The 26,630-nt window shown below is 38.1% G+C and overlaps 1 protein-coding gene across 1 annotated transcript in view; it reads right to left on the bottom strand.

Moving 5' to 3' along the window:
- ATXN1 (ataxin 1) overlaps positions 1–26,630 on the bottom strand; it is a 524,441-nt gene that overhangs the window by 196,978 nt on the left and 300,833 nt on the right. The window contains 1 exon segment of the mRNA XM_020986797.2: positions 4,643–4,766. The gene's annotated coding sequence lies outside the window, so the exon portion shown is untranslated.

Below are 26,630 nucleotides of genomic sequence, written 5' to 3'. Positions count from 1 at the left end.
GCTTCCCTTGAGTCTTGTATTTGAAGATCAGATTTTCTATTCAGCTCTGGTCTTTTCATCAGGAAAGTTTGAAAGCCCCCTATTTCATTGAATGTCCATCTTTCCCCCTGAAAGATTATGCTCAGTTTTGCTGGGTAGTTGATTTTTGGTTGTAATCCAAGCTCTTTTGCCTTCCAGAATATCGTATTCCCAGCCCCCTAATCCATTTATGTAGAAGATGCTAAGTCCTGTATAATCCTGACTATGGCTCCTTGATATTTGAATTGTTTCTTTCTGGCAACTTGCAGTATTTTCCCCTTGACCTGAAAGTTCTGGAACTTGGCTACAATATTCCTCAGAGTTTTCATTTTGGGATCTCTTTCAGGAGGTGATCAGTAGATTCTTTCAATGACTATTTTACCCTCTAGTCCTAGGATATGAGAGTAGTTTTCCTTGATAATTTTTGAAAGTTGCTCTCCAGTCTCATAGGATTTGGCTTACAGAAGGAATAACATACACATTCAATTGGATACGGAAATCTGTCTTACTCTACAGGAAAATAGGGGGAGAAGGAGACAAGAGAGCAGGGGAATGATAGAGAGGAGGGCAGACTGGGAAAGGGGGTAATCAGAAGCAATACTTCTGAGGATGGACAGGGTCAAAAGAAAGAATAAAATAAATGGGAGGGCAAGATAGGATTAAGGGAAACAGAGTTAGTTTTTCACAACATGACTACTATGGAAGTGTTTTGCATAACTGCACATGTATAACCTATATTGAGTTGCTTGCTTTTTCAATAAGGGTGGGTGGGGAGGGAGGAAGGGAGAAAATTTGAAACCTAAAGTTTTAAAAACATATGTTTACAAAAAATGTTTTCACATGCTACTGGAAAATAAGAAATACAGTAGATGGGGTACAGAAGTCTATCCTGCCCTACAGGAAAATGGAAGGGGAAGGGGATAAGAGAAGGGGGTAGAGAGATAGAAGAAAGGACAGACTAGGGGAAGGGATATTCAGAATGCATGCCATCTTGGGGTGGGGGCAGGGGTGAGATGGGGTGAAAATCTGGAACTCAAAATCTTGTGGAAGGGAATGTTGAAAACTAAAAATAAATAAATTTTATATTAAAAAAAAAGAAAGAAAGTTGCTGTCCAGGCTCTTTTTTTTTTTTTGATCATGGCTTTCAAGTGGTCCATTAATTCTTAAATCATCTCTCCTGAACATATTTTCCAGGTCAGTTGTTTTTCCAGTGAGGTATTTTACGTTTTTTTCCTATTTTTTCATTCTTTTGATTTTGATTGATTCTTGATGTCTCATAGAGTCATTAGCTTCCACTTGCCCAATTCTAATTTTTAAGGAATTATTTTCTTCAGTTAGATTTCATATCTCCTTTTCCATTTGGCCAGCTCTATTTTTTAAGGAGTTGTTTTATTTAGTCAATTTTTGTGCTTCCTTTTCCAAGCTGTTGACTATTTTTTTTCACAGTTCTCTTGTGTAACTCTCATTTCTTTTCCTAATTTTTATTCTACCTCTCTTACTTGATTCTTAAAATCTTTTTTGAACTGTTCCAAGAGGACTTTTTGGGCCCGAGACCAATTCCTATTCCCCTTTGAGGCTTCGCATATAGGCATTTTGACATTGTTGTCCTGTTCTGAGTTTCTGTTTTGATTTTTCCTGTGGCCATAGTAGCTTTCTGTGGTGAGGGTTCTTTTGTTTTTGATCATTTTTAAAAGTTAAGCTTTGCTCCTGGGGTGCAGGGGGTACTGTTCCAAGCTTCTTACATAGGGGACCAAGGGCTTGGTCACTGGCTTTTTCTGCTGGGGCCTCTAGTACTGATGCTTTGCCCACCGCACTGGTCTGATCTAGTGGTGCCCATTGTGCCTTGGGGTTCAAGACTGGCAATTTGCTTGCTGCTCTGGGCTCCAGGCCTAACACCTGGCCAGAACCAGGGAGCCTCCACTACTAATCTGTGCTGTTGTTAAGAGCCTCCTGCTGGCTTACCCAGACACCACTTGCTCTGGGCCACATTCCCCTTTTACGCAATTGAGAGAAACCTTTCCTAAAGTCCTTCTAAATTATCCGGGGCTAGAAAATTGTTTCACTCTATCTTTTGTGGATTTTTTATTCCAGAATATTTTTAGAAGCTTGATTTAATGTTGTTTCTGAGCGGAACTAGGGAGAGTTCAGGCGACTTCCTAGCTTCTCTCTACCATCTTGGCTCTGCCCCTCAGTTCCAGTTTCTTGATCTGCAAAATTGGGACACTATAGCCTCAAATTCATGGGGCTATTGTAAAGATCAAGTGAAACAATATATGCAAAGTACTTTTAAAGCGTGAGGTATTATACAAATGATAGCTGCTATTACTATTGTTGTTGATAAATACTTGTTGCTAGCTTGAAGTAGGTTAAAAGCGTTACGTAGACTAAACCAGCAATGGTTGGATAAAATAACATGAGATCAGAAAAGAAAGTGGGCTGGCTATACTTGTATCAATTTTTTCACCAGGAAGAATGAAGATGATATAGTTCCTTTACTTTACAGAGTTATTGTTAGGAAAAACACTTTGCAAAATGTTATGGGTGATGTCTTTTGATTTGTGCATAAATTGTATTTAAGTGAGGCAGAGTTAAACAAAGTCACAGGCCTCACTCTCTTCCCCAGAGTCATCATAGTCCAGTGGCAAGACAGAGTCAAGATGACTGGTGATGGCCCAGAATGCAGTGGATGACCTTAGCCGCTTCAATGTGTAACCAACCTCTAAGCACTCCACAGCACCTGCTTCAGCTGCTTTCATGACCATTAGAAGAAATTGTTCTCATCTGCCCATTCCAGGGGAATTCTTCACATGCTCACGGTGGATGTCCCCCAACTCTCTGACAGGTTTGAGACCCCCTCCGTTATCCTCAACCTGGTTTAGTCCATCTGCCAAAACAGTTTATCAGGGTGTGGCTGCTGTGCGTGCTATAGCTTTTTGGAGACACGGTGGTAGTTAGGTGGAGCAGGTGGACCTCAAAAGTGGAAAGTAGCCCCAAAAGGGGCTTGGCAGCCCTCACCACAGAGGTACTAGTCTTCTCTGAATATACCCTACACAAACACCTTGTAAACATTATGGTACAAGATAAGATCTAACAGATGGCTCAAAGAGTTCACTGAAACTCAGAAGATATTAAAACAGGGGTCTTTAATCTAGTGTCTGTGAAATTTTAAAAAATATATATTTTGATAATTATATTTCAACATAGTTTCTTTTACAATCCTGTATATTTTACTTTATGCATTTACAAACATTATTCCTTAGGCTTCTTTGTTGTTGCTGTTCAGGAGTTTTCAGTCATGTCTGACTCCTCATTAACCCTTGTGGAGGTTTTCTTGGCAAAGATACTACAGTGATTTGCCATTTCCTTCACCAGATCATTTTACAGATGAGGAAAATGAGGCAAAGAGAGTTAAGTGCCTTGTCCAGGGTCCCACAGCTAGTAAGAATCTGAGGCCAGATGAGTTTTCCTGACTCTACACCCGGTATTCCATCCACTTTGCCACCTAGCTGCTGGTTTGGTTTCACCAGACTGCCAAAGGACTCTGCAACCTGCCCTCTCCTCCAGAAAAAAAAGGAAAAGGAGATGCTACATTAAAAGAAATGAAGGAAGGCCTTCAGTGCTTTACATGTATCCTTTGTGAAGGATTTACATAAAAGCATCAGTAAGGATGAGAAAGCATAAGAGGTTGTAATCAACATAGCATGATGAGAACACAGATCTATCTAAGCATTCCCAGGTTTTCCGCTACATTCCCATATGTGAATTCCCATCCCCAGCCCAGGGTAATTTTTTTTTTATCTCTTGGGTGGTTAATTTTATTGGTGAAAACTTTCTTCTGAATTTCTTTTCATTAGATGTTTCAGCAAAACACACCAAGGCTCTTGAGTGTGCCCTCCCAGGACACAACCATACCTAACAGTATGCTACTTCTAGGCTTCATTAAGCTCAGCTAGGACAGCCCCCTTCGATCCCCTCAGTACTCAAATTAAAACTTTTTAAGAAAATTATCTGGGTACTGACACACAGGAGCTATTTAGTTAAATAGTTAAATAGATTAGTTAATCTCAAAATCCCATTCCGGTGACCCGATAAGGCTGTCCAAAGTATACCAAATCTGAATCAAAGAGCCGTAATAAAACATTCATATTTGCATACTTTCAGTTTAGCAAAAATCACAAGCCTATTTAAAACCACTGAAGCCTCATGCAAATAAAAATAGTATTTGAAGAGAAATTTTGGCTATTTAATGCCAGCCTGAGACCTGTTATTCTTTTCCTTTTCTCATTAATTACTCCACGATAACTTTTCAACAGCATGATTTACGGAAGCCACTTTAAAGCAGATGTCCTTTAATAAGAGCAAGAGAAATGACGATTCTGTTTGAATCATGGGGAGACTTAGTATTGTTTCCCCCTAACTCCATTATGAGTATTGCCCAAGATAAGTTGAGACAAGACAATAAATTGTAAATGTAGACAATCTCTTCCCTCTGTCCATAATCAAAGAAAGTAATTGATAATAATTAATAGTACCAGTCCTGCATCCCAGCTCAGTCAAATCCAGTGATTCAGAATATTTGGCAAAACAAGTTATTACAGATGCCACACTGTGGCTGTTAACTTACAACATTCACTATGTTCTTTTGCAGGTTGTCCTGGCTTATTCTTCACCACGGAGATTTTTCAGAAGTTGCTGGATTGCTCATAGGCTCAGGTTCCTTTTCTCTTTCATAAGAAAGTGAGAAAACCCTAAGTTGAAATGAACAGAAAGAAAGAAAAAAAAATCAGAAAGAGGAGTACGCATTAAATTACTTATTATCTGAGCAGATATATATTCTTCCCTATTTTAGCTGGGCTAAATAACATTTCAGTGGAGTCCAATTTTATTGATTTTTTTAAAGGTAAGATTCTAAGATTTGAACACAAATTCAATATGCTGTAAGGCCCAGTGGACTGAGGATTCTGGTAGACCTCTGTTGAAGGCTTCACTTAGAGATAAGTTTGCAGTATTGTCTTATAACCTGCCACCTGACCACTTAGCTCTATTGTCTGAAGTTGAGTGAACAGGGCAATTATCTTTTGTACCTTCCAAACTTCTCTAGGTCACTGGGAGTATTAAGAAGATCATGTCTGTAAAATATTCTCATTTCCTGAGGGGAAAAAAGCCCCTATATAAATACAAAGTATTATTAGTGGTCATAAGCCTGTTACTGAACACTAAGCCAGAATATAAAAAGCAAGGATGTCTCAGCACCAACAATCATTATCTCTCCACCCCCAAACATCTTCTTCTCCATCAGCAATGCTGCAGCTTTTTCTTCTAGAGAAGGGGGTGGGTGGGGAGTGGAGGAGACATTGAGGAATTCTGAGTCTGAGAGAAAACGACAAAGAAAAAAAGAAAGGGTAGAGACAGGGGGAGGGTGGATGGCAAGGGAGGAGGGAATGGATGTGTAGAGGAAGGGGTGAGGCAAATGAAGTGCTTAGTGGTGCCTCATTACTTGGAATACACTCTGTGAGTGGCTGATATTGTCAGTCTGCTGTGTTGTGTGCATGGTATGTGTCTATGGTGCTGTGAAATTTTCCACTTGGCTGTCCTCCACATCCACCCACTGAGAATAACACTTACACATACTGAAAAGTGCCACAGCAAGGCCATTTCTCAAGGAAGCCTGGACTTTATTTTTTTTTTAAGAAAAGATCTACTCATGTCCTAATCATAAGTGTTTTGCATGCCTGAATTTCTGATATTTCTCTTTTCTTTTAAAGTGTAGCCAGGAATAGCTCTTTCTGGGCCAGTACTATCAAGTTATTTTGACTTGTGTGCCCTTGAGAGGCATACTTGAGGTGAAGGAACTCACATTAGTGGTTTTGGGGTTTAGGGATTATGAAAAACATGGAATTTTAAGTGCTAAGCTAGGGTCCTTCCCTCTACTACCCCCATGCAATCACCCCAATCACCCACAGTTGACATTCATTATTTCTTTTCCAGGATAACAAGCAGGCAGAGGACACAGGTGGGAGCTGCAGTGTCATTACCAGGGGCTTGCTAATATTTGCTACGGAGACAAGTTGCCACTTAGCTCATCAAAAACAAGAATGAATTACACTCAAACCTTATGCCTGAAATTGACACATCAAAACCAAGAATGAATTATACTCCAACTTTAGATCTGACAAAAAGCATTGACAAATGTAATTACAAATAACGAATTAAAAAATATAGCTGAGATGAAGGTGATAACTAGGGGTATAACCTAGTTCTTTCTCTCCCCTCCCTCACCCCACTTAACAGTATTTTATTTTTGCCAATTACATGTAGAGATAGTTTTCAACATTCATTCTGAAGAAGATTGAGTTCCAAATTTTTCTCCCTCCTTTCTCCCTCCCTTTCTCCCTTCTCTCATCCCCAAGACAGCAAGCAATCTGATATAGGTTATATATGTACAATCATGTTAAACATATTTCCACATTAGTCATGTTGTGAAAGAAAAATCAGGACAAAAGGGAAAAACCATGAGAAAGAAAAAATAAAAAGTGAAAATAGTATGCTTCAATCCACATTCAGACTCCATAGTTCTTTCTCTAGATGTGGATAGCATTTTCCATCATGAGTCTTTTGGAATTGTCTTTAATTATTGCATTGCTGAGAAAAGCTAGGTCAGTCACAGCTGAGCATCACACAATGTTGCTGTCACTGTGTACAATGTTCTCCTGGTTCTGTTCACTTCACTCAGCATCAGTTCATGTAAGTCTTTCCAGATAACCTAGTTCTTTCATTCACTTCTTTTCCACTTACGCTTGTGGAGGTCAGAGACTATCTTCTTATTTGCATCCCCAGTGATGCTAATGTACCAATAGGTGGAGTTGTGAACTGATCCAACAATTTTGAAGAGTAATTTGGAACTATGCCGAAAGTGCAATCAACCTTTGCATACTCTTTGATCCAAGTATCCCAAAGAGATTAAAAAGAAAAAAATACCTATTCGTATAAAAATAGAGCAGCTCTTTTGTGGTGGCTAAGAATAGGATATTTAGGGGATGCCTATCAATTAGAGAATGTCTGAACAAGTTGTGATATGACTGTAATAGAATATTATCATGCTATAAGAAATATTAAACAGGATGATTTCAGAAAAACCTGGAAAGACTTACATGAATTGATACAAAGTGAAGAAAGCAGAACCAAGGAGAACACTGTACATAGTAATAGCGATACTGTAAGATGAAGAACTGTGAATGACTTAGCTATCCTCAGCAATACAATGATCTGAGACAATCTCAAAGGACTCATGATGAAAAATGCCATCCACCTCCAGAGAAGGAACCGATTTGTCTGAATAAAGACTAAAGCGTACTATTTTTCTTTCATCTGCCTTTCCTTCTTTCTTTCTCTTTCTTTTTCTTCTAGCCTTCTTGCACAAAATGACTAATATGGAAATATTTTTCAGGATTGCACATGTATAACCTATATCAAGTTGCTTACCATCTCAGGGAGGGAAGATGGAAAGGAGGGAGGGGCAGAATTTAGAACTCAAAACTTTTAAAAATTGTTTAAATTGTTTTTACCTGTAATTGGAAAAAAATAAAATACTATGAAAAATAAAATATTTGTATCCCCAGTGCTTAGCACATTGTCTGGCACATAGTAGGTGCTTACTAATTTAATTATATTTCTATCCTATGCTACCTACTAAACTACAAGCTACATGAGGTCAGGGGCTGGTCCGTATCTTATCTGAACTTTACACCTCATCCAACATCATGTCTTGTAAAGAAAAAGTCATTTAATAAATGTTAATGATTGAATAACTGAAAGTTAGAATCAAGAAGAATGTCATTAAAATAGAAGACTTAAATGTGGACCCAGTTGCATGTAAGCCTCTGAAAAATCAACTTGGCAGTTCAAGGTTAGGTAGCTTCCCTTAGTTGACTCCTGTTTGTTCATCTTCCAATAAAAGAAATCTTTCATAATTTCTCTCCTGAACTCAGGGTTTGGCTCATTTCAACAACTATTTGTAGGAATAACTTCAATTTATATGGTGCTTCGAGATTTGTAAAGTATGTTCCTCAGTGGAAAAAAAAATTGAGGAAGTGGTTTAATTAGTATCCCTACTTTTACAGGTGAATGAACAGGTTCAGAATGGCTAAAATGACTTGCCATAGGCACACAGGTAGAAAATGTCAGATCCTTAGAGTCTAGGTTTTTTGGTGCTACACTGACAGTTTTCTTAACAAGATGAACACCCTGACCCAGCAACATAAAAGGCACTGGAAATGTTGTGTTCATCTGGACTTTCTCCACTGTCCACTCTGTTCCAGTAGTTGGCCTGACTTAATACTTCAGCCAAGGTAAATCAGTAATCCTGTCCCTCACCTTCTTTCCCTTCAGGTTCCCTAGGAGCAGCATGGGGCAGGTTCATTCATGTTTTCCCATGAATGAAGAGACCAACTTGTACCATTCTTACAGCTCATGCTAGCTTCATTGATTTCCTAATGAATATATCATTCACCATACCTTTAAACTAATTGTCATTTCAAGGGAAGTAATTATCAAAGAGAAATTAGATTTAAACTTTGTTTGAAATAAACCAATTCACTAAAAGGGAAATAAGATGGTGTGAGTCTTTATTTAAAATCACAGGAGGGAAAAAAATTCCTTACACTCCAGACTTCTAAATGTTGCATGGTCCAAGATACAGACTGAGTTTACAACTATTCACTAAGACAGTGCTGTCTGCTGATCTCCCTGGTATGAAAAGCTGGACACACAAAGAAACAGAGAATGACAGAAACAACTCTTGGAAGTAATTTGGTCCAATACCCTGTCCAAAGGCAAGCATCTTCTCCACATTAAGAACTACCTCCTCTCTCCAGAGAAGGAAATTATGCAGACCACATTCCTCTCCATTCTAAAAAGCACTTGCAGTCTGTACCAGAGACTTTAAGTGCTGATTATATTTAATTTACTTTTATCGTGTGTGCGTGTGTGCGTGTGTGTGTGTATACACATGCGTGCATGCTTATGTGTTTGTATGAACTCCCCTTCACTGATAACTCTTCAGCAATTCTATAATTTACAGTCTATAGAGTTGCCCGAGGCACTTAAAGACTTTATGGTCACGCTATTAGTGTGTGTCAAAGATGGAAACTGAATTCAGGTCTCACTGATTGTATGATTACATAGCTACCACGTTAAAAGTCCTCTCAGTGTACACTCATGTAAACACACACATACATCCGCCAAATTCTAGGATAAGAAGATACAAGTGCTTTGGTGACAAGGTCTTGGGCATGGGTCTAAGCATACAGTGGGTGATTAAAAAATATTTGTTGAACTGAAGTTACCCAAACTCCTTGAGAAACATGCTACAAGAATCTCTACTGCTATAATTTATGCCCATTTCTATCCCCCAAGATGACAACAAACCAGAGGACGTCAAGTTACCATTCTCTGAATAATAGTCCATCACATAATGGGAGTCATGTTATTTCTTAGGCTGGCCTTCTCTAGACTAAGCAATCTAAATTACTTTAAACTTTCATTTTGGAGTCTGTTTTGCAATCTTATACATATTTTAGATGTTCCCTGAGTGTGACTTCTCTGAGAAACCAAGATCTTTATTTGCTAGAAAAGTCAATTATAGAGCAGTCAATAAGTGCTTACTATATGCTAGGCACTGGTGATAAACACCTGGGATAAAAACAAAGACAAACTCAGGCTCTGTGTCCTTAAGGAGCTAACACTCTAACAGAGGAGTTGATGTGCAAACAGCTCTGGACGTATAAGGTATGTTCAGAAGAATTGGAAAGTAATCTCTCTCTCTCTCTCTCTCTCTCTCTCTCTCTCTCTTTTAAAGGCAATTGGGGTTAAGTGACTTGCCCAGGGTCACACAGCTAGTAAGTGTCAAGTGTTTTGTCTGAGGACAGATTTGAACTCAGGTCCTCCTGACTTAAGGGCCGAAGCTCTATCCACTGCGCCCCCAGAAGGTAACCTCAAAGAGAAGGTGAGAAGCAAAGGGGGTGGGAATACATGCAAAGGCCTCCTGCAGAAGATGGGATCTCAGCTGAGTCTTGAAGGAAGCCAGGGAAGCCAGGATGGAGGTGAGGAGTTATCACACTCCAGGCATGGGGGAGGAGAAGACTGATTGCCAATGGGTCAAGGACTGCATGGGTGAAAAAAACATGGAAGGCCAGTGAATATGTGCAGGAGGTAAAGTGCAAAGATACTGGAAAAGGAGGAAGAAGCCAGGTTGTGAAGGGCTTTAAATGACAAATGAAATATGTTGTATTGATCCTAGAGGTAACAAATAGAGTCACTGGTGTTTACCGAGTGGGAAGGCAAATGATATATTTAGACTTTCACTTTCAGAAAATCACAGAATGAGGATAGATTAGAGAGGGTAGAGACTTTATTAAGGGAGACCAACCAGAAAGCTGGTTCAACAGTCCAGGTGTGAGGTGATGAGAACCTGCAGCAGGTGGGCTGTGAGCAGGGAAGGAAAGGAACATTTTTTTTGTTCAGTCATTTTTTAGTAATGTCCAACTCTTTGTGACCCCATTTGGGGTTCTCTTGGCAAAGATACTGGAGTGGTTTGCCATTTCCTTCTCCAGCTCATTTGACAGATGAGGAAAGTGAAGCAAACAGGGTGAAGTGACTTGCCCAGGGTGACACAGCTAATAAGTGCCTGAGGCCAGATTTGAACTCAGACAGGGGAGTCTTCCTGATTCGAAGCCTGTCAATCTATCCATTTTTACCACTCAGCCGAAGGAAACATGTATGAGAGATACTAGGAAGACAGAAGTGATAAGACTTGGCAACAGACTGGATATTTAGAATCCATGGGAAAGAAGCGTCAAGGATGACACTGAGATTTAGAGCATGGATGACTAGAAAGATGGTAGTGCCCTTGACAGTAATACTGAGGTTTAGAAGAGGTTTTGTTTTGGGGAGAAGCAAAATGAGCTCTGTTTTTATACAGATCGAGTCTGAAATGCTTATGGGACATCTAATTTGAGATGTCTAAAAGTCATGGTGCAACACTGGAACTCAGAAGCAATATTAGGGCTGGATATACAGGTCTGGGAACCATCTTCATAGAGATGATTACTGAGCCGAGGAGTCCATCAAGGGAGATAGTATAGAAGGAGAATAAGACTCAGGAAAGAGCCTCAGGAGAATACCTATTAACTGCTGAACTGAAAGGTCTTCAGTGTTTCATTCTGTATTTAATCACAGTGTCACAGTGTTCATGTAGGAAGGGATAACATTAATGAACCTAAAGGATGATAGGCCACTAGAGAAAGAACATACTTAAAATATAAGAAAACATTTTGTTAAATTTTGGAAAACTTGGTGTAGCAGTTTCACATTGACTTGTACATATTTACTTGCCCTCAATCCCCATTGGCATCATAGGGAGAATCTCTCTCGTTACTTGCATAAAAATCATTATACAAACCCTAATAAGTCAATAAGAAGATTTTATAAGAATCTCTTTTTTCAACCCAGAACTGAAGCTATCCTAAGGACCTAAGAGAAACAGACAGAACTGCTGGTAACTGCCATGTTGGGAAATGTTTCTTCCACATAAGAATTTGATTCAAAAGAATGATAAATGCCATTCACGGTGGCCCCGGACTCAGATTCCGAGGAAAGATTCATTGAGTCCGGGACATTTAGCACAGGACAAATTCCTAGACAGAGTTCTTATAGCTGTTTACTCCATTAGGATAGGAAGAGAAGGGAAAGCAAAGGCAGAAAGTATCTCTGCATAAAGGTCACACATTCAACTTAATTTGAAAGGCGTGATTAAGCCATCATTGATATCCATAATCTTGATTATCTCCATGGCAATGTGTTCTTCCCAGATTGGCAGTCTGCTGGCCTCTAGGATGCCTTGGGCTATCTCCTCCCTGCTATGAGTTAGAATATGCTCATGGAACAGAAATTAATTTTAGTATCAGCTCAAGTACAATGAGGAAAATCAAATAAGGAAAAAACGCATGCTATGAATAAGGGAGAGGGGAGAATGAGAATGGGGGATGAGAACAGTCCAATTTGGTGAGAACAGTGAATATGTTCATTTTTAAAAGTTTTTTTTTAAATTAATCACCAATGTGTGCCAGCAATGAGAAGGAAGTGTGGCACTATAAATAGAGAAGGGCCTTGTAGTTAGGAAGGCTTGAGGTCAAGTCCTGACAGATACACACTGGTTTGGGCCAGTTAATTAACTTGTCGGTGGCCCCAGGCAACCCTCTCTGACTGTAAGTTGAAGAGGAGGTGCTGATTTGCATGGGGAAAAGGGAATTCCTTTGGGGAGAAGGACAGTGAAGAAATTTCTTGCAGTGAAGAAATCAAAGATCCAGGAGGGAAAAAAGTACCAGGAACTGTGCCAGATCCTGAGAAAACTAAAATGAAACAGTCCCTGCCTTTAAGAAGCTTACAGAATCATGAAGGGAAATAACATACATGAAGGTAAATAAACAAAGAGACAGACAGATAAATAAACAAATGAATAAATAATGAATAAATAAATAAATGAAAGAGCATTAATTAAACCCTCAGTATTTATGAAATACTATGTCAACTGCTGGGCATACAAATATAAAATCAATCTTCCTTTCCCCTCACCTCTTCACAAGAAACTCACAATCAAATAAGGGAGACATAAGAAAGTAGTGAGAGATCAGCCCAGAAAAGTAAATGAGAAGCAGATCATGGCAGGCCTTGAATGCCTATATCTGGCATTTATATTTTATTCCTGAGACAATAGGAATTCACCAGATGTTTCTGAATCAATGAGTCATATGAAGGGAACAGCTAATTCACTGGGAAAATTACTTCCTAGGGTAGCAGTCAGTCAGCAAACATTTATATTAAGTATTTACTATGTGCCAGGCACTGTGCTAAGCACTGGGGATGCAAAAAAAGGCAAGACAGTCCTGATCTCAAGCATCTCACAGTCTAATGTGGGAGACAACATGCAAATAACCATGTAAGGACAAGCTACATAGAGGATAAATTCAGAATAAATTAGAGATAATCAGCAGAGGGAGGGCACCAGGATTAAGAAGGATTGGTAAAGTTTTCATGTAGAAGGTGGAATTTTTGACTGGGACTTGAAGGAAGCCAGGGAAGCCAGAAGGTGGAGATGAGGATAGAGAGAATTTCTTATATGAGGGACAGTTGTGAAAATGCCCAAAGTCATAAGATAGAATGTTTGATTTGAGGAAGAATAAAGAAGCTGATGTCTCTGTATAGCTCTGTGTGTGTGTGTGTGTGTGTGTGTGTGCGCGTGTGTAAGTTATAAAGTATAAGATCTGAAAGGAAATATAGTAGACATAGGAAGACTAGTGAAGGAGCTATTATAATAGCACAGGTACATGATAATGAGGGTTTGAACTAAACTGGCTGCAGTGTGACTGGAAAGGGGAGAATTAGTATGGCACATGTAGTATAGGTAGAATCCACAAACCTTTAACAACAGTTGTGAGTAAGGAAATGAATGAATGAATAAAAACATTAGTACGCACTTACTATGTGCTATAAGCATTTGGGATACCAATATGAAAGTCAAAACAGTCCCTATTCTCAAGCAGCTCACAGTCTAATTGAGGGAGATAGCACATATGAGAACTTTCAGCTACAGTATAGATGGAAAGATGTGGGATTCTAAGAGTGAAGTAGCATGTTGGATGGCATGGCCTAGGAGTTCTTACGTGATGGAAGCAGATCAGATGACAGTGCTGGGGGTCTGAAGGGTATAGAGGGAGGGGCAGGTGGTAAGGGACATTAGGAGGCAGTGAAGGAGAGGAAATAGCCAAAGATGACTCCAAAGTTATTATAAACATACGTCTTTAGATGGTGGTACCATCTAAAGAAACGAAGAGGTTAGGGAAAGGGGAAATCTGGGAGGAAAAGTACTGTACTGGATGGCCTTTAAATTCAACCTTGGGTCTCCTAAAAGGCACACATGACGAAGATTTAAGTCCTCACTGACAATTAGGACATTGTCCCTTTAACAACCATGTTGCCAAGAAGGTTATTAAAAGGGGGGAGGCAGCTAGGTGGCACAGTGGATAGAACTCTGGCCTTGGAGTCGGGAGGACCTGAGTTCAAATTTGGCCTCAGACACTTGACACTTACTAGCTGTGTGACCTTGGGCAAGTCACTTAAACCTGATTACCTTACCAAAAAGCAAAAAAAAAAAAGCCTACAGAAGAGATGAGGAATACTAATAAAGTGCAAATTACCTTAGCATGTATCATTATATTGGTTACCTCCTTTTAGACCAGTAGGAGTTATCACACACATTATCCTTAGGGTACACTCTAAAACTCTTGATCTACCTGAAAGCATTGTCCCTTAGTCTGAGTATTGGGGAAGTATGTTTTGTCAATCCAGAAATAAAGCTGTATTTAGGTATTCTGCTATATACATTTATAGGCATCTCTAAATTAAAAGTTTACTGGTTAAAAAACATAAATGGTCCTTTCAATTTCCTCATATGGCCCTCTGTCTTCCCCAATTTCTTCTTCCCTTTTTGTAACAGAGAAAGTCAATAAAATCTTTAGGAGAGCTAGAAGCTCAGTATACATATTCACTCTTTCCACCAAGTAAACAAGCATTTATTAAACACCTACTAGGTGTGAGATACTGGGGATACAAAGAAATGCAAAACCAGTCCTTGGCCTCAAAGAGCTCACAATATAATGAGGAGGAGTTTACTGTTTCTTTAATAACAAAAAACAACAATGATAGTAAACAATTCTGGAAGAATTAGACATTCACCACCATTTTTTCAACTTTGTGAGATCTTATTACCCTAATCCTTATTGAAAAGCAATAGTTAATGACTCAGGGAACATAGACACCTGAGGGCTACTAACCACAGAAATATTTTCTAAAACATAATGTTAGCAACACTTTTAATTATGTAACTAACCACAGAAATATTTTCTAAAACACAATGTTAGCAACACTTTTAATTATGTAACTTCAAAGACAATCAGCGATCAGTCGGCATTTTGCAGTTTCATTTACATCAGCCTCATTGATCTTCCTCATGTCCTTTTTCTTTTTCTCTTTTATGAAGCCAAAACCCACCAAATAGGAAAATCTGTTGTATTTTAACCTCTTTCCTACTGCCATTAGGGAGAGAGTCTACATGGATAAGTATTATGACTCTCCAAGAAAACTGGAACAAGAGTGTTTTAAAACAAGAGCTCTATTGAAACCATCTCTCCTTTGCAGGGTGGTTTAATAAAATTATTCTAGCACAAAGCAGAGTTTTCAACAGGGCCAGCCAGGAACGCTCTGTAATAGAGATAAATACCGCTTGGCATTAAGTGCAGGGATTACCTTTTGAATCAGTCAAGGCAGGTATACTTTGATGTGGGTTGCTTGGTATGGTACAGAAGCCAAGAAATGTTATTATTCACTCTTTACTTCTTCCTTTCTATGAATGGAAGGTCTGATTCACTATTTGGGGCATGGATCAGTATGTGTCCATTTATGTACGTTCCTGCATGTGCACACATGCCTGTTGGAGAATGTATTGAGTAAGTCTACAGAGTGGAAGCCTGCAGCACATCCTGGGAAAGTAGTGCATAGTAAGCCCGAGGAATGAGACTAGCTGAAAAAGAAAACTCAGTGAATGGAAGGCAATGGAAAAGTTACAGGCCAACCACCGTAAGAAATAAGTAAGTTTTTCTTAAGTCTTCTCTATTCTAAGAAATTGACATTAGTGGTTGAACTCAAAATTTTAACAATAATGCCCAGATAATTCCCAACATCATACTTATTCTAGATAAGAGGTTTTAACATTTTGCTATTGTTGCTTTTCATTTTGTTTTTGTATCATGGACCCATGTGGCAGTTTGGTAAAGCCTATGGACTCCTAAGAATCATGTTTTTGAATGTATAAAATAAAATACATAGAACTATAAAGGAAACCAATTCTGTTTAAATACAGTTACCAATTTTTTAAAAAGTTCACAGACCCCAGGTGTAAAATGCCTGTTCTAGATGGTTCTTACATCTCTTAAAATTTAAAAATAAATCAATACTTAAGCTATTTTTAAAATAATAATTGATTTTTGTTAAATAGCTCTAGAACATACACACACATATACATGGTAAATGGTATGCTCTTATCTTTTGTCTAGGGAGGCTAATGGGTTTGATTTCCTCCCTCCGAAGCTCAACCTTTCAGATTTACCCTAATATCAGGTCTCAGGGGATTCTCCCACGTACAATTCCCAACACATCAAAGGGAGAGAACCTCTTTCCCTAATTGTTTTGTAGAATGAGCTCTCAAAAGTTCATTTTTGTTACCTTTTTCAGGCAAAATAAGAGACCTTTTAGAAAAATTCTATTGCTAAAACAATGAAATTCTCCTGGGAATGACTTCGTTATGAAAATGAAGTGACAGCTTCTTTTATCTAGCCAGGCAGAATGTCTGCATTTATAAAAGGCATTCACAGTGCACTCAAGTACAGTGAGTGGGAGGACATAAAAATGCTATTTTTAATTCAGATTTCAGCATTCCTCCTATACAGGTCTTCTGGTATAATAATAATAATAATAACACAGAAACCCCCCCCCCCAAAAAAAAGAAAAGGAAAGAAAAGAAAAGAAAGAAAGAGAAAGAAATTAAAAAAAACCAAGATTACTGTTTGTGCTGACCCCAGCAGGAAAGGGGAATTTTTTTTTAAATGATTAAACCAGCCTCTTCCATTTCAATGACAATTCTTCCAGCTAGGATATCAATTTGAAAGCCTTACAAATTATACTATACATTATACTTTCAATTAAAAGATTTAAAATTCTACTAGTAAAAGTATTTCCTTAGACAAATTTGCATTTTTAGAAGCGTGATTTTCAGTACAATGAGCGCATTAAAAAAAAATCTTACATCAGCCAGGGTGGGGGTGGGGGTAAGGGAGACTAAGTGGATAGAAGAATCATTTTTTTCTGGTTGGAAAACTTTGAGAAATCCTAGATCTGTTCCCGAGGCTCACAATGAGACCCAGAATTAAGTAATGCTTGGAGCACTTTTGATGGATGAAGCTAGCTGCAGAGTGAACAGAAATGGAACCCCAACGCCTAATTTAAACACCAGGAGGATGACTCAGATAAGCAAAAAGATACAGGAACATTGGCATCTGCTTGAGTGAATGCAGATCTTGCTTGTTCAAATATGAAAGCACATGGATAGAAGTTGTTCCATGTGCACTCATGCATTCATCAATTTTTGTCTTACCCAAGAAGGAGTGCGTATGGTCCTAAGCATTCTCTGTGTAGTGCCTATATACTACAGGAGGCTGTCTATAAATATTTACTGTGGAAAGAGATACTAGCTGTAAGTCAGGGTTCTAATTCTGCATTTTCCTCTTGGGCTGTGTGACTGTGGTTAAGTCATTTTATCAGTCAGTTAAGTCAACACGCATTTATTAAGCACATTTATTAATGCCAGGCATTGTGCTAAGAGAAGATAATACAAAGACAGGTAAAAAGCAGTCCCTGTTCTCAAGGAAATCACAGTCTAACTGGGGAGACAACATATAAACAAATATACAAACAAGCTAGGTAAAGGATAATTAGGAAATAATCAACAGAGGAAAAGCACTAGGATTAAGAGGGATTGGGAAAGGCATCCTTTCGAAGATGGGATTTTAGTTGGAATTTGAAGGAAGCTGGAGAAGCCACGAGGCAGAGATGAAAACTGAAAGTATCTCAGTGACGGTCAGTGGGACGGTCAGTGACGATGCCTAGAACTGGTGATGGAGTTTCTTGTTTGAGGAGCAGTAAGGAGACCGGGGTCACTGGAATTCAGAGTATGCAGTGGGGTATATATAAGATGTAAGAAGACCAGAAAAGTGGTGAGGAGGAGAACGAAGTCACGAAGGGACGGACATCCAGTGGCGGATTTTGTATTTGATTCTAGAGGCAATCAGGAGCCACTGAAGTGTACTCAGTAGTTGGGTCAAAACTTTAGGAAGATCACTTTGACAGCTGAGTGGAGGACAGACTGGAGTGTGGTGATGATGGCCTACACCAGGGTGGTAGCATCTGTCCGAGGTGAGAAGGGTGTGTGTGTGTGAGAGAGATGTGATGGTAAAACTGGCCAGTCTTGGAGGGGTGATGGAGAGTGAGGAGCTGGTCGGCCACCATTTCCTTCCTTGTAAAATGGAAATAAAGGGGATTCTACCACTACCTATCTCACAGAGTTCTGAGAAAGTGCTCTGTAATCTTAACACTCTACAACCAAAATATGTACTATTAAATTAAATGAGAAATGTGACGGTCCACTAAAGTGTCACTACCATATCTCAGAGTGTGGAGGTGACGTAGGCTTTCCAAAGCTTTGCCAGCAGGGGGCAGGGTATGGTAGGCTCTGCCATTTTGGAAAAGCTAAGAACCAGACTGAATTTCCTTTCTAAGAATTAACCCAGTTAGGCACAGAGAAGTTTATCAATAAAAGAATAATCTCTTCAAAAGTTACTAGGTAATGTATTATTTGGGTAAGTAATCTATTAAACACAGGAAAAAATGAACCCCAGTCCTATGGAGTCACCCCTCTCCCCCTCAAAAAAACCCAACACTTTAGCAAGAACAATGATGAAGTGGAAGAAAAGGGAGAGAGGTTATTCAATTCAACAATCTATTCCAAAAGAAACAGCATGGTACCGAGGTAAAAGTGCTGGATTTTAGTCAGAGAGCCTGGGTTTGAATGTCAGCTCTCCATATTCTGCATGTGTGACCTTGGACAAGTCAATTAACTTCTCTGGGCCTCAGTTTCCTAATTTGTAAAATGAAATGTTAGCCTCAATGACCTCTGAGATCTACTCTGCTTCAAAGTCTGTGATCCCATGATTATTAAGGATTCTATTTATATTATAGCAATGCCATTATTGATAAACATATATTCTGTTGAGCTAACTGCTTCCCTGACCATACACGTGCTTGGTAGTTCAATTTATACTAAATTGGTAAATTTATTGTTGGTGTTATTTGTCCCACTTGTCAGAGCAGAGAAAAGGGGATAAAGTTGAGAGCTGTAGTGGAAGAAGAATTGATAGGACTTGGCAACCAACTGCACATAGAAAGTAAGGGACATGGAAGAACTGGGTTATGAATTTGGATGGTTGAAAACATGGTGTTTTCTTAGCACATGGGTTCTTAATCTTTTGGGTGTCATGTAGCTTTTTGGCAGTTTGGTGATGCTTATGGATTCCTTTGGCTAATCACTTTTAAATGCATAAACTAAAATAAGTAGAATTAAAAAGGAAACTAATAATATAGAAATGCAGTTATCAAAATAGAAAAAAATCAAGTTAACAAACCATAAGTTAAGAGCTCCTGTTAAGGAATAAGAAGCAGAGGTAGTAATCATGATCTTGGACAAAGTTAAGACTAAAATAGATTTAATCAAAAGAGAAAAACAAGGAAATTACAATATGTGTCAGCCACATGTATCAACATTGTTTTGGACTATTTAAGACAACTAGACAGTATAAGGCGGGAGTGCTGTCGTGGTGTAGGAAATGACAAGTTGGTAGACTTGGAAAAATATGGAAAGACTTGGACTTGTGAAGGAAGAGGTTATTCACCCTCAGAAAAATAGAGGATGAATAAGTATAGTATGGTCTTACATAGATACATATAAATGTATATGTTTATATATGACTATAATTATCAATATCTAAATACAGGTCTGTGTAAATAAGTATATGTATGTACAGATATATGTGTGTCCATGTATAGCTTTATGCATACATGTCTGTATATGTATATATGTCTATATGTGTGTGTATATGTGTGTGTGTGTGCGCGTGCTGTGTGTGTATAAATATATCTGTGCTTAATTGTAGCCTTGGGGTGGAGGGAGGAGGAAAAAAGTACTAAGCAAAAAGCACACAGCAGAGAAAAAAAGAAAACTTACAAACCAGCAAAGAAAAGACGGACATCTCTCAACACAAACACATAGTATTTTATAGGCTTTCTTGAAATGGAAATTTATTGCTATATATTTTGAATCTTCTCTCACATTCTGCTGTGCACATGACAATGCTTTTTTTTTCTTTTGTATTATTTTAGTTTTAGCATTTAAGTTTGTTTTTTTCTTTTCTTATTTTGTATTTAAGTTTAAAATCTTAAAAAAAATTACAAAAAAGAGAACTTTGCCTTAAAAGAAATCAGGATATTTGAAGGATGAGTAGTTTTAGGGAGAAAGATAAACTATGATTTATACATGCTAAACTTCACATACCAACTGTGACACTGAGATTGATATTTTCAACAAAGAATCAGTGATGGGGGACTGGAACTCTGGAGAAAGATTAAGATTGGATTATGAATTTAGGTCAGTGGGTAGTGATGATAATTGAGTACACTAGAGCTAATGAGCTCACTGAAAGAATTTATAGAAAGAGAAAAGAAGGTTCATGCCACAGCCTTGAAAGGCAACCACACTCAAGGGGTAGGAGATATAAGATGATCTTGTAAAGTCCACTGAGGGTCAACCAGACAAGTAGAAGAGTCAAGGTTCTCAAGAGCACAACAGGAAGAGAGGGTGGTTGACCCTGTCAAAAACTTCAGAGGCCATGAAGTACAATGGCTGAGAAAAGGCCATTGGTTTTAGCAGTTAAGATATTGTTGGTAAACTCTAAGAAAGCAGTTTCAGTCAAGCAGCCAGATTATGGGGGTTGAGAAGTGAGTAGGAGGTGAGAAAGTGGAGGCAATGAGTGAGTGAGTGGAGGTGGGAAAGCAGAGGACAACAAATGGATGGAAAATGGAACAAATGTCTCAATCTTTCTATGATGATCTAGTTTCCTCATTAGTGACAAAGGAACCATTACATTTGGGCCGCAAGACCTCAATCTCCCATAAGCTTTACGAGGAAGTTTAAATGACACTTAAGATGATGATAACAGAGATTGAACTAGAAAGAGGAAATCCATGTTAGAAGCAACGTAACATTGAAAGCATTCAGGAACTGTTTTCTAAGATGGTGACAGTAGGGAGTGAGGACAGGCAGAATCAAAAGAATGGGAGGAAAATCATAGATGATTTTATTACCCAAAAAAAAAGGGGAGCATCAGTAATAACCCATATTTAAACTTCCTCATCTCTGCAAGACTTTTATGAGAACTACACATGCATCAGGAGCAGTTATTAATGATAGCATAAGGACTCAAGTCAGTCAACAAGGTTTATTAAGCACTTACTATGCACTGTGCAGACTTCCTCAAACAATATTCCATTAACAGACTATACAGCCACACAATTTACTGAAAGGCATAGAAAACATGCCATCCCATTGTGATTAGTGTTGGTATTTGAGCTGTCAGAAATTCTCCTTTTAACAGTGTATTTTAGTATAAAGAGTGCTGAATCTGGGACCGGTGGTTATTGTTGTTGTTCAGTCATTTTGGACTCTTCATGACCCCACTGCGGGGTTTTCTTTGCAACGATATTGGAGTGGTTCGTCATCTCCTTCTCCAACTCATTCTACAGATGAGGAAACTGAGGTAAGTGGGGTGAATTGACTTGCCCAGAGTCACACAGCTAGTAAGTGTCTGAAGCTGGATTTGAACTTAGGGAAATGAGTCATCCTGACTCCAGGCCTGGCACTCTTGTTGTTGATTCTTTGTTCTTTGAAGAGGACCAGTAACATCACAAGGGTGATGATGTCTTGAGTTCTGCATGAAGTGGATTTAAGTGAGGTAGAGCTGCACAAAGTCATCAACCTCACTCTCTCATCCAGGGCCAGTTGCAAGACAAAAGTCCAGACCTAGCCCAGTGCTCTATTCATGATGTAGACTTGAGTTGAAATTCTGGATCTGTCACTACCCATACAGCCTTGGACAAATTGCTTCTTGGCCTCAGTTTTATAATTTGCAAAATGAATGGATTGGACTAAAAGTCCTATGAGATCCCTTCATAAATCAATACTCCTCTGATCACAGAAGAATCCTTGAAAAAGGCAAACAAAGGTCTGTTCAATGACTTCTTGATAATTAATATTGACTGAGTGATAAAACAGGAAGACATATGCTCACCTAAGATGACTGCCCCTGTCACAGAGGATTTCCTACACAAGGTTCAAATGGACAAGAAATTACTTTTAGACAATAGAGTCCTTGACATATTCATGTTTGCAGATGATATTATGCTGATGGCATTATGCTCCAAAATATTACATGGCCTCTTCAATGAGATCTATCATTACTCAAATAATATTGGCCTAAAAATCCATACTGGAGTAACCAAATAGATGATAAGTACTTATTGCTGAAACAATAACATATGCTTAGATGGTCAGGTTTTTTTGGTTGGTACATTAATAGTACATGTATTTGGGACAGGCACTGACTCAGAATTAAGTGAGAGGAAGAGAAAAAAAACACTGGTTTTCATTGGACAGCCAGCACAAATGCTTTTAAAGATCCCATGCTTCTCCCAAATTCAAAACCTAACTTTTTAACACAAATGCTCTGTTAATGTTGATATGGTTGTGAACATTGTAAAATCACCATCTTCAAAGAACCCAAGTTTTCATCCAAAGGACAATGAAAAGATGCAGGGTGGGCTAAAGTAAGCTGCAGCATATTTTTGATGCTGAACTACTCAAGAAAAGGCACTTGTTATGTCAAGGAAATATATCAGAAAATAATTTAGGCTAGACATATGGTAGGAATGAAGAATAATAGACGGATAGGCCATTTACCCTGCTCATGAAATAGAAACAACCCCTTCTTCCCACCCCATCTCTCACCCCCCCACCCCCGTGGAAGTAGGGTTTACTAGCCTGGGGTCCATTAACTTATAAGAAATTTTTTATGACTGTATTCCAATATAACTGATTTATTTTGTAATTCTATGTATTTTATTTTATTCATTTAAAAGCATTACTCTGAGGAGAGTTCCATAGGCTTCACCAGATGATTGTCAAAGGTGAATTTCACTCAAAAAGGTTAAAAACCTCTTGGACCAGAAAGAACTGATATTGTTTGAATACTGACTGAAGCATGCTGTTTTTTACTTTCATTCTTTTTCTTTTATTTGAGTCTTCTTGTACAAAATAAATAATACGGAAATGTTTTATATGATTGCATGTGTATAAGCCATATCTGATTGCTTATCATCTTAGGGAAGGGGAGGAAGAGAGGAAGGGAGAGACAGAATCTGGAACTCAAAACTTTATAAAATATATTAAAAATTGGTTTAACACATAATTGGGGGGAAATAAAATATATGTACATATAGATGCTGGTTGGATGTTATTTTGTGTAGAATTTCTGGGAGAACATCAAAATGAATTACATAGGATGAGAATGCATGGGTGGGTTTTGAAAATCAAGTCATGCTATACCAAGCTTAAGAACTTATAAAAGATCCATGTCAATTCTTTAAGTATTATTTATTGTAGCAGCACAGTTAGATACGTGTCCAATTTCCCTTGGCCACACTTGTTCTAAAAGTATCACCAAATAATTGGTCACTGAAGATTTCTGGCATACACATTCACAAACTAGCTTTTTCTCCCACTTAGTATCATGCCCCAGATAATCAATGTTTGTCCCTAAATTCCAGAAGACAGGCCCTACCCATCTGGCAGGCAATTGCTACAGGGGACCTATTGATCTCATCATAGGATCTTCTGTCTAGAGCTGGAAGGGGCCCTGAAGTTATCTAAACCAATCCCTTGACTTCATAGATGAGTATACTGTATGTTTGGGCTCTTCAGAGTACAGTGCCTCTGGGCCCTGCTTGTCTGACTATACATTCCCTGGCCCACAGACTTTTATCTGAGACAAAATTATTTGAGTCCCACCCCCAGTAAACTCTCTGAGCCTCATTTTTTCTCATCTGTAAAATGTGATGAGTATCCTTATCTATCTCACAGAGTTGTAGCGTAGATATCAGATGAAAATACCAAAGTATGTAAAATCACTGTCTATATACTGTGAAATATTATATAGATATTAGGTATTATTTATGATGATGATGTGATATACGATAAGCAACAATATAAATGATACTGCAGAAGATGTGTTACCATTTGCTTTGCTAAGGACTAGGGTGGGGTGGGAGAGCGAGATAGGAAGGGTCTTTCCATCTGACTTGCATCTGAAACCTCCCATATGTGTTACCTTCCTTATTAGAATGTGAATTCCTTGAGAGCTGGGGCTGTCTTCTATTTCTATACACAGTACTTACTTAGTACAGTGCTTTTCACATAGCAAGAGCTTAATAAATGCTTTTTCATTTATCCATTTGCTTGCTCGACTATATAAAATACTTTGTCATTGCATAATAATAATTATTATTTTTAACATCCATTTTTTATTTTGAGTTCCAAATTATTTCCCCCCCTCCAGCCCCTCCCCTACCCATGGAGAAGGCAAGCAATATGATACCCATTATACATGTGAAGTCATTGCATAATAATTATAATATTTTTGTTACTTGAAGTGCTAGTTTTGAAATAATAATCTTTTCAACCAGGCCAAAGGCTTTTTAAGTAATTGGTTAAGTTACAGCCAGTAAGAAAAAAAAAGTCCTTTTTTTTTTTTTAAGCAGCCTGTGTGGAAACGTGATTGCTGAATGTAAGTGGCCGTGGACTAAACCTTCTCCCACTTAACTGGGTAGAAAATTAAAGCAATGTGAACTCCAATCAATTAAAGATTATTATAAAAACTTGTCCAGAGAAAAGACTCTCAATTGACTTAGCAATTTATCCACCTTTTCATTAATGTGGTTCTAAGAAGGTTTTCAACTTATTATTTAAGTCCTCTTTTTGATTGCCACTTTCATTTGCCAAAATATTAAGAGCCCATTCAGTTTCTTTCTCTGGGACAAAGTTATACTGTTAAATCATCTTTAATGCTTAATTTAATTAGTTTTCCCTTGTCTCTACAAAACAGCAACCTTTAAAAAGTCTTTCCCTCTAAATGAACTTTCATTTAATTAAACATTGTCTTTTTTTTAATTATCATGCTTTTTTTTTTAAAGGATTTTCCATGCAATTTTCTGATTGGCTACTTGGTCTGATTCTGCATATTATCAAGAAAGTTGTTCCTTTCCATTTCAATAAGTCAACTATCTTAGTGTTAGTGCTTTCTTACAAGGACTAATTTCTAAGAGCAGCAAATAGCTCAAAACTGCTTAGCTTGTGTTTCTTCAAGTACCACTTGTTTTGAACCCTTGAACACAATGAAGAAACTTCACATCTGTGGAACTCACTCAACATAGCTGGTACAAGTTGGCCCTTAGGTCTCGAACTATTCTCATTAGCTAAGGATAACATTATATATATATATAAAGGTTTGAGGTTTACCTAGTCAGAAACAAAGATGTAATAAGTTTCTTTCTCATGGACATAAAGAAAATAAATTTTTTCCTATTTTATCTTTTATTAAAAAATCGTAAAAATATGTTTACTTTATTCAAGAGTTAAAAACAAACTGCCTGTTCCTTACGGAGCTGAGATGCTCCATTTAGGAACTGTTTCCTTGGCTATATTCTGTAGGTCAGTAGCCAGTTGGCTCTAAACGAAACCACATCTCTCAAGCCTTAGGCATCTACTGTCCACATGTTCTTCCTTTATTTTTCTTTCCATTTCTAATAAAAATCACAGAAAGCAGATGACAAATTTGTTTACACTGATATATAAATGAGGCTTAATATGTTTCCATTTGACCCCATTCAGCTTAAGCCAATAGCATAATACTGTAATTAAGGAATATTGGCTATCAGCTATCTTGGCTAGGGAGTGTCTCTGATATCCTAGAGATCTAACCATTGAATAATAACAGTGATAAAATATTTTCAGGTTTGCAACATGCTTTCACTACAACAATCCTAATCATCATATTCATTCCCATTTTTCAGATGAAGAAACTTAGACACAGCCAATGAAATGCCCAAGGATCAGAGAACCAGTATCAGAAGTGGGATCGGACTCCAGACACCCCCATTCTTGACTTTTTTCTGGGTATACCTAATGATTCAACAATGTATGAGGTCCTTTTCAAATCAGATATTCTTTGCTTTAGTGAATCTAGGGGTTTTGTATTCTTTGCACTATATCATTCTCCTTCTATTGGCAGGTTAAGTATTGTCTACTCATAAAGCTATCCCTACCAGGCAGCCTACTTATACCAAGGTGGTAAACTGGGGGTGAGCACTTCAAGAATATTGGGCTTTTGAAACAGAAACCTAAGGTAAGAAACAGAAAGTGAGCTTAAAAATCAAAAATTCATTTAGGAGAAATGGGGGTGGTGAGACAAAATCTGTAGTGAAAAAGGTGATGTTACTCATCTGCCAAAGAAAGGAGTTATCTATCTTCTTTTTACCATTCAAGCCTTGATTTTTGGTAAAACAACAAATGCATATTTTTACAAGTTATATTTCTTACATCTTTGGTGTTTTGAAACTACTCTCTTTGATTGGTGTTTCAGAGGAGTTACTTGTAATTCTCAGTTGAGTAAAATCAATAGTAATGACAACAACAAAAATCTGGATTGGTTCTACTATTGTTCAAACACTACTTCTCATGACATTCTGATGTATCTTAAACATATTCTAGGTTTCCTGACTCTTTT

The sequence above is a fragment of the Phascolarctos cinereus genome, unplaced genomic scaffold (assembly GCF_003287225.1).
Source record: "Phascolarctos cinereus isolate Bilbo 61053 unplaced genomic scaffold, phaCin_HiC Scaffold_4;HRSCAF=312, whole genome shotgun sequence".
NCBI lineage: Eukaryota > Metazoa > Chordata > Mammalia > Diprotodontia > Phascolarctidae > Phascolarctos > Phascolarctos cinereus.
This window is presented reverse-complemented; position numbering and strand designations above follow the sequence as displayed.